At 35.2% G+C, this 9,519-nt stretch overlaps 1 protein-coding gene across 2 annotated transcripts in view; it reads right to left on the minus strand.

Moving 5' to 3' along the window:
* The window catches only part of LOC116841716 (fat-like cadherin-related tumor suppressor homolog), a 483,336-nt gene that overhangs the window by 127,230 nt on the left and 346,587 nt on the right, over positions 1 to 9,519 (minus strand). The window lies entirely within an intron of this gene.

Here is a 9,519-nt window from a genome sequence, read left to right on the forward strand (position 1 = left end):
AGTGCAAAAGCACATGTCGAAAAAACACTTTATCGCGTTCCATTTTTCACAAAGCAAAAGAAATTGTTGTTTAGGAAAATAATTGTGTATGCTGACTGAATGTTATCGAGAAATGTCGAAATTAATCACAAACTACCTGTTTCGTTAGTAATGACTACTAGAACTGTTTGCATTGCCATCTAACATTTGCGGGCGGAAACTAAGTTAAGGTCCTAATATATATTATAATTCTACATACTTGTATAATTGTCACTTTTTGTGTAGCTACCATTACCACGTTTTTCTTTGAGTGTAGCCTGATTATCCCTGCTTAAAATGTTGGATAGAAAATGTTAGAAAGTCTGTCTATCATATTTTATGGTGATTTTGATTCACATATTTCACAGCTCATTTACGAAATTTCGTAAGTGAATTCGTATACCATGTATTGCCTATAATTGATAAATATAAACTGATTATACCAACTTCCATATTCAGCATAATAGAAAAGAGTAATGTCATAAGGTATGATTAAACTACATAACTATTCTTTTCATTTTTATCTGACCATTTTGTAACCACCGTTATAAATAGAATTATCATGAAAGAATATTATAAGTAGTTTATTATAAAATAATAATAAATAAATAATGCGTTATTTACTATGATTCAGAAATATCAATTTATTATACAAACATCAATATACAAGATGATTGAAAAGAATAATCGTAAAATGATTAAAATCTATAAAAAGTCTATGTTGTATAGAATATAAACACAAATTTATATTTATACACGGAAAAAAAAGATTTGGTTGAATTAACCAAATATCTGGTCGAATATGAACGATCCAGAAATTCCGATTGAAGTAACCCAAATTCTTATTTATGTTAAGTTAACAAGATTTTTGGTAGACTAACCAAACGTGTCTGGTTATTTAACCGGAATATAAACCAGATATCTAGTTAAACGACCAGATATGTTTGGTCTACCAAAAATCTTGTTAACTTAAATAGAATTCGGATTACTTCAATCGGAATTTCTATTTCGGATACGTCTAGGTTAGGTATGGCTTTGGTGCATGATAAGTCGTATAAATCAATATAGGAATTCTATCCATTTCAATTTTATCCAATCATTTTCTATCAAATATTTTAAGCAGGGATGTTAGTACTTATCTGATATAACGTTTCAACGATCGTCTCTACATTGTCGACATTCCTGAAGTTCGTTATCCAGTCGGACATTCCCTTAAATACAGAGCATAAATAATGCGGAACGTATTTCGCGGGCTATACGCATTACAAGACGGCAATAAAGCGTAAAACATTATCGCAGTTTATTGAGATCCCGATGGTACATTTTCCGGCCATATATTAAGCGCTTAAAGGATCGGCCTGTGTATACAAGGCCGAGGTGCTTCGACGGCGCGAATACTCCATTCGCCGTTTTTATGTCTTTATAAATACCATCGGATAGGATACCTAGGCAGCGATGATAAGTCCTCGGGCGTACAGTGTATAACGATATTATGCCGTGGACGATGACGGGAGCGCGTAAAACGGGCCCTTCGCGCGATCGCGAGAGAGGGACGGAGTAGTTACGAAAAGAAATGCTGCTCGCAACGGCACCCTTACGGGCGCGGTTACGGGCCGCCGATACATAAAGCGGCCGGCAAGCCACGTGATGTTTGCAGTTCGCATTATCGTCCTGACCGCCGTGAGAAACGTCAGCTCAAAAACGGGACGGTAACTGGCTCGGCGATACTACACAGCACGCGGTCGCGCGACACCCACGGTATGACCATTCGATTTATAACTTAACCAATCGCGCATCGTTTGAAACCGTAGATATACGGACTATTGGCGTTTTACACAATATTAAATAAAGAGAGCCGCGGTAGATGGATAGATAGATAGATAGATAGGTAGATAGATAGGTAGGTAGATAGACAGATAGATAGATGGACTGCATCGATGGATGATCTCTTCCCGCGATATACGATATTCGTTTTAGCGCAGTCACGGTCGAGACAAACGTTACGTAACAGCGCGCGTGTAACAAACAAATTACGCTAGAGGATGCTCGCGTATTTTCTACTCGCGTGGCTCTGCGCGCTCGACTAAAATAAATATTAATTCAGCGCACAATGTACCGGGCGAATTTGGATTAATATCTACGTATCATTCTAAAACAAATTAAACGTTTGATCGTCGAACGAACGATCGTTTGTTATTATATATTTCGGTAATTATTGCGTATAAAGGGCACTATTTTCCGCCGGCGTACTAAGCCGTACGGAAATAAACCGCTAAGCTTGGCGTCGAAAATTAATTTAGGCCAGCTGAAAATTATCAAGCGATTAAATAGGGAGTGATTGTAGAACATGGAAATATAATTACACGAAAATACGGTAATTATTAAATTTACGGACTTTCTACAAATTTCACGGAAGGATAAAGATAAAGGTAGTTCGCATCATGTAACAAGAGTCGAATACGACTCGAATACGAAAACGTGATATGTTTGCGAATGTTAAAATATAAGAGAATATGTAACTATTTGAAATGATTTTAAGATAAATTCAAGAGATATGGCGTCTCTCTTGAATTTTATTTTCAAAATATAATTAAATTTACAAAATTGAATTTTCAATACCAATACTATAAACTCTAGAATGTTCTTTCTTTGTTAACAAATCAGGGTTGCAATAGCACTTTTTATTATAAAAATTTACGTTTAAAAATAGTACTCGAATTCAGTCATATCTCCTACTGGAGTAATTTATAAGGTGGGAGATATGGTAGAAATCCATAGTTAATAATAATTGCGACATATTTTACTTATATTGCATATTCATTTTAATATATATTTGGAGAAATTTTATAAAAAACAGACCTTGTTACAAAATTAAACAGACATGATATGACGAAAGTCACAGTAACAATTGTGTGCAAATATTTTGTGTGAAAAATATAAACTAATTCTATAATATAAAGAAACATTGAATTAAATATAAATAAAAACAACCGAAGAATTTCTCTCTCTCTCTCTCTCTCTCTCTCTCTGTCTATTTATAAAAATTATATAATATATGTAAATTTTTTTTATTTATTAGATTTCTTATTTCTTATTTTTAATATTTATTTATTATTTCTAATTTTATTATTTATTATTTTTTAATTATTTTTTATTATTTATTATTTTTAATTTTATTATTTAATATTTATTTATTAGATTTCTTATTTCTTATTTTTAATATTTCAAGTCTTTTACACATGTTATATGTGCTTTTATACAAAGTGCAGGCGTTCCATCCCTCATCGTACTACATAATCCGTCAAAACATGTGGCCATATTTTCCGCACGCTAAACACGCTATATTTTTCAAACTAGTTGAAGATATAATACGTGTTAAACAAAGGATCGGCATGAGTTCATATAACATAACTTATACTAACAGTCTCTTTATATGAATAGAGAAATTGCTGTTAGCTGTAATATTTAATACACAGAAATCATTTTATATCGTAATTATAAAACTTTCTCTCTCTTCTCTTCTAAAGAACTTTTTGAAGTACTCACTTGAAGAACTCACTGCTAAAAGAAATTAAACAACAACTGTCAAATGTTTATATCTGTATGATACAAATTGCGTCACAATTTGCTATTATATAATGTAATCTAGTATGTATGTAAGCTAGATGTGTATTCATTATCTCCATATTAAAATAAAAAGCGCGCCATATCTCTCGCCGCGTTATATTCCCCGAATTTAACTTTTAAGCGGGCACGCCTCTCGCACAAATATTTGTGGAAGTGCGCAGCGCTGAGTACCGCATCACAAACTTATTATTTAAATGTTATAATATTTGGATAATCATCATAGAAGCAAGTAAAATATATTTATAATAAAATATAACATTGAAATTTTGTGTCGTTTTTTTATAAAATAAATCTTTAAATTAGACGTAACTAAGAAACTAAAAATAAAGCAATAGCTTAAAATATTAAAGAGACACATTCCTGCTTGAAAATAACATAAAATAAACTTTTCAAAACGCTTGAAAAGAAAATAATAATTATAAATAATTACACAATATCTTCAGAATTAACTTCCTAGATTACGTAGATAACAATCTGATTACTATGATGCCTACAAACAAAACTGTTACAATTGTAGCATCGATTACTCGTTGACGTAATGAATGAGGAATACAGAAGGAGAGAGAAGGGAGTTGCTTCATCTGTAATTTTTTAGAAAAACCAATCTTGCGATACTCAGCACCGCGGCGCGCCGCAAGAATTAATATAAAATTATAAGGAAATACACTTTCTTACGCGAATTATTACAACAAAATATCAGAAACTAGAGGTTACTTTACCAAAGTGCGAAAATCGTCATTACAGATGAACGATTAATTTGGAAATCACATGAATCGGTGTCGTGCCAAACTTCGCGAACACCCAGCAATTGCCGAAGCGAGAGCGGTTTTGACGTAAAATTGCGAGCACAAAGTATTGGTTTGAAATTTAATGAATCCGTGCGACGAAAACGATTGCGACGAGTGGCCGCGATCAATCGAGCATAAGCAAATAGATGCAATTACATGCTGGAGAGTGCAAACCCGAAATTAACGTTTACGTTTCGATGCACATGTCAATACGCGACAGCGGCCGGTAATTAGATCAAGTTTGGCCATTTATTAGTGCTATACGTGCTACGGTCACGTCAATTACTCCTACTACTACGCGCATGCTAATCGCCTTTATGTAAATACGACGAATGCATAATCCTATTTTGGAAATGCCGCTACCCCGATGATTACCCAATGGCTAACCCACCGCTCGTCGTAACACTGACATAATTGATGACACTGTGCGCGCCAATACCGCGATACAGAGTGGCTTGCGCGATATAAGGACACGTAGAAAAAAAACCTAAGCAGTGAGACGTAAGCAGCAGTCAGTATGCAATAGAGTCAACGCATATGGAGAACTTCAGAGGATGCTGAAGCTGAAAACTTTAGCGACAGAACACTGACATTTTTCTGCAAAGTTTACGTCGTATTGATAAAGGCCTTCACACAAACTTTCCGTAACAGTAACCGTAAGATGTAACGTAAGAATTGACCAATTACGATGGAGTATTCACAAAAATGGCGACCTTATGTTTCGACGATTCTCAACGTGATTGGTCAATTCTTACGGTTACTGTTACAGAAAGTGTGTGTGAAGGCTTACACAGAATTACAAATGCTTTTACGCAATGAAAGTACGTGCAAAAATAAATAGGAGCATTGCTTGATATGTGACGAAAAGGAAGAAAAAATTTTTAATATAAAATCTCAAGCTGTCAGCGTAATATGGTTACACGACATTTTCCCGAAAACTAGATGGGAAAATGGTGGTACTAACAAAAATTTCTAAGCAACAATTTTAATTTCTGCGAATTAGTGACACTGTTGAAGTAACAAGTCCATGAATTTTGCGGAGTCGTTTCGACATACGCGTGTGTATGTGTCAAATAACAAACTGTCACTAATCCGCAAAAATTCAAATTGTATTGCCTAAGGCTTTTTGTTGGTACCAACATTTTTCCACCTAGTTTTCGGGAAAATGTCGTGTAACCCGTAATATTTGCCTAATCCAAAAGTTTCGCAGCTTGTACATACCGAAAGTATCGATGATCCAAATAGGAAAATTTTGAAGAACATTGCTCTACCTTCACATCTGCACTTGGAAGCTTAAGAATATTGAAAAAGTTTGCAGAACGATTTCTACACATATATGGTTAGGTTTTCCGTTGAATTTAAGATTGAAGCTGAGCAATTGCTTGTAATTGGTTGGACGTGAGACGTAAAGAATTTATCCCTAGGAAACTTTCCAACGTTACGTTCTACGGCTTAAAGGTCATTCTACAATTGCGTAAGCAATTGTCGTAATTGTGGTCGTAAGTAGTTGTAAATGATTACGACAACCAATCAAAATAAAGCAATCAATGAATAAAACACTCGGGTTGGCTCTTACGTTCACGATTACGCTTACGCAATTGTAGACTGATCTTAAGTTTTAATCCTTTACTCTCGATAATTATTTTGCTATAGGAAGCTAGCAACTCAAAGCTGTTTTGATAAAAAGTTGAAATTTTTTATAGTTAAAATAAAAATAAATCATACATAAATTAACGGATAGAACTGTTTATTTCATACTTCATGTATTTTGCATTATTCAAAACTTAATATTGAATATACAATTCGTTCCGATATCCACACGTATCGATGTCGCAATTGAGGCTATCGAGATGATCAAACATAAACAGTTATTGTCGTCTCTCGAGTTGCTGCATCAACAGAGGGTGACTGAGGATCGCCTCTCAAGTGCAAATGGTTGACTGTTTACATTCTCTTACGTTACATATCTATAACTCTGTTTACTGCTTACGTCTTACTGCTTAAGTTTTTCTGTATATCCTCGGCCTAAGAATTCCTCCGACTTGATTTGACACGCGCAATCGACTGAACGCGACTCTCTCCGCGACGTGATATTCGCCGGGGGATGCGCTCTCAAAAGTTTCGAGGATTCCTCAGATGCTCGAGCGCGAGAACGGCTCGAGCGAAATCGACTCAAGTTCCACACGCGGTACCGACTCGTTCGCTCGAGATTTCGACCACCCCGCGGAGCTATGAGTTTTTCTCGAAACTTTCAGCGAGGTAATCACAGATAGAGCTGGCCGAGTCTGCGCGTCGAATTCCCTGCAACTTTTCACGAGAATCAACGTCATGCTGACTCACTCTGGCACACGTTTAATAATTCGTGAATTGTACGTCAGTCGAGGACGAAGGTGGAAGAGGAGGAGGTCAATATGTCAACTTGGCGATGTGTTTGAGCCAACAGAAAAAAAAATATATCTTTTCTTTAACCTTTCTCGACTTACGTATCAGTTCCTCAGACCGATAAGACACAAAATCGAGACGTTCTTACACAACACAACGTCTAAAATCGGGACGTAAGACGTCTTATATCCCGACGTCTCAGAGACGTTTTTAAGACGTCTTTTAGAGGTCTTATTTCTTGATATTAGTCGTTGTGTTATGTGGAGTTATCGTGCACTTTAACTAAAAACCAAAACCAAACCATGTCAAAAACAAATTCCTAATGAATTCTATTTCATTCTTATTAAATCGGCTTCACAGACTGAGCATAAATCTTTGTATATAAGGTCCGTATTAATAGTCGTTACTTTAAACTTGTCGCGCGTGAAATACTCGAATTATAATTTAGAGCTGGATCTGAGTTTCTTAGTTGTATTATATGACATATTATATGATATACATGACATCATACTTGTAATCGTGATTCAGCTGTGAAAAGCACACATCTGACTTTAAACTAACTCAGAATATCTCATATGAGACAAATTTCAAGTAACGACTATTGATACAGACCTTAGAAAGTCACTTGAATAAAGGAAGATTTAATGTTTTATAAAAATATTGTTTCTACTTGCTCCCACAAATTCTAAAATATTTAGGGTCAGATAATAACTAGTTAATCAATTAAAAGTTAGAAACATAAAAAAAGCTTATAACTTTTAACTTTACTCAGTTAATTTTAAGTGGGTTAATTTATAATTTAAGGAAGTGGAAAGGGGGGATGATATAATGCAGTTTCGTATTTTGCACTATTTGGTTGTATAAAATTGCAAATGTTTGTACATAGAGTGAAAGTACTCTATCAAGAGCAAAATAATATTTCGTAAATAAAAAATTAATTTTAATTTTTTATGTAATATGTGGTATTTCGCCACACATTTATTGACGTTTGTACTTTGATTTCGTAGAAGCATTTGTAATTTTATATCAAATGAAAAAACAAAATAGAAAAAGTGCAAAATACGAAGTTGCATTATGTCAGTATCTGAGAAAAACATCTTAAATTAGTTATTTTAAAATGTATTAATTATGCTTAACTAATCAATTTTTTTCATATAAGTTAAAATAATTTGTTAACACTGAAATTATTATAAACTGCTAGCAAGAAATAAGAACAAAATACAAAAAATAAAAAATATGGCCAGCAGAATTTTTCACCTCTGACGTGTTCAAATGAGATTAGATAGCGTTAAAGAAATTATTTGCAAGAATATATTTCATATTTATATATCTTTTTCAACAAAGAAGAAAATTTATTCTTATTATTCAAAAGTAATTTTAATTAATGGAAAAATATTGTATTAAGAATATGTTTTTAAATATCGCGGAAGAATTATTACCAAAATAATCATATTTCTTATGTCATACTTCTTATAACACTGTTATAATATTCAAATAAAATTAAAACTTTGTTTAAAACCTAAGATTCAAAAATTATTCTAATAAAGTTACTTATCGTTGCTTATATGTGAAGCACACACAATAATTGTTAATTTGAATATATTATTTCTAAATGAATACTGCCTTTTTTCGTGTACTTTTCTATTACGTTACATAAATTTCACCTGTGATTAAAAGGTTAATTATGTCAGAAACGTTACTGCTTTGCATAATTAACTTTCAACTTTAATAAGATAATTTAATTTTAACCTAATTTTTATTTAATTAGTTTTATTTATGTAACTTTTGACTTAACTAAAAAGAAAAATTTATTTATCACTTTGCGATTTCATCGTTTATCTGAAAGATATAAATAAGGATAACGAACAAAACCGATTTCCCCTTCTACTGGACGTGCCTGTAGGATTGATAACAGTCTTCTCGAGTGTCCTCGAGAATTCTCCGAATTCGTGACTGCGAGAAGACGGGCTATTCTCCGGCCGGACGTGATGAAAGCGAATCGCGCGGGTCCAGCGACTGTCTCTTTCTCGGTTTCCGGAAACGGGTAACACACACGCGAAAGGTATCGCGCGAGGTGAGTGTTCGCACGGAGGCAATTTGGCGAAGGGACAAAAGAATCGCGCACGTAGCGGCGATAAAGCTGAGTAATCCCGATTCCCACGCGCGGCGTGGCCTCGGTAACGGAGCGATACCTCCGCTTGATGTCCCGTAAAGGGGTTATCCTCGTCGGGTTATCCGATTAGCCGACTCGCCGAGGCCTCGACTTCTATAAACCGTGTAATCCGAATCCCTCTCGCGTGCGGAATATGCATCCGACGTCTCATTCGGCGAGACTGTAACGTCGTAATCTCGGGTTTGTCAACATCCCCGAAGTCGCGGACGGCATACAGTACCGCGATGTCGACAACACATACATATGACGACGGTATTAATAAAACAACATTTGCCAGCATTCTCGACGTTCTCCAGGTTCCTTCTGCACGAAGCCGGCAAAAAGCAGGACTTTGCGTCCCGAGCGAAAGCGATTAAAATGCGCGCCACCAATAAGAACAGGAGCGCGTGTTATTGCGTCATCACGTTACGTTATAAAAAGATTCAGGCGAGCACGCGAAAGTTTCTACGCGAAGAAAATTTGGGCCACGTGTCTTGAAACAGGCTGTGTGTATATATGTGAGAGAGAGAGAGGGGGGGGGGGGGGGGGGGG

The sequence above is a fragment of the Odontomachus brunneus genome, unplaced genomic scaffold (genome assembly GCF_010583005.1).
Source record: "Odontomachus brunneus isolate Ranch 3 - 2012 unplaced genomic scaffold, Obru_v1 Obru_scaffold_002, whole genome shotgun sequence".
Lineage (NCBI taxonomy): Eukaryota > Metazoa > Arthropoda > Insecta > Hymenoptera > Formicidae > Odontomachus > Odontomachus brunneus.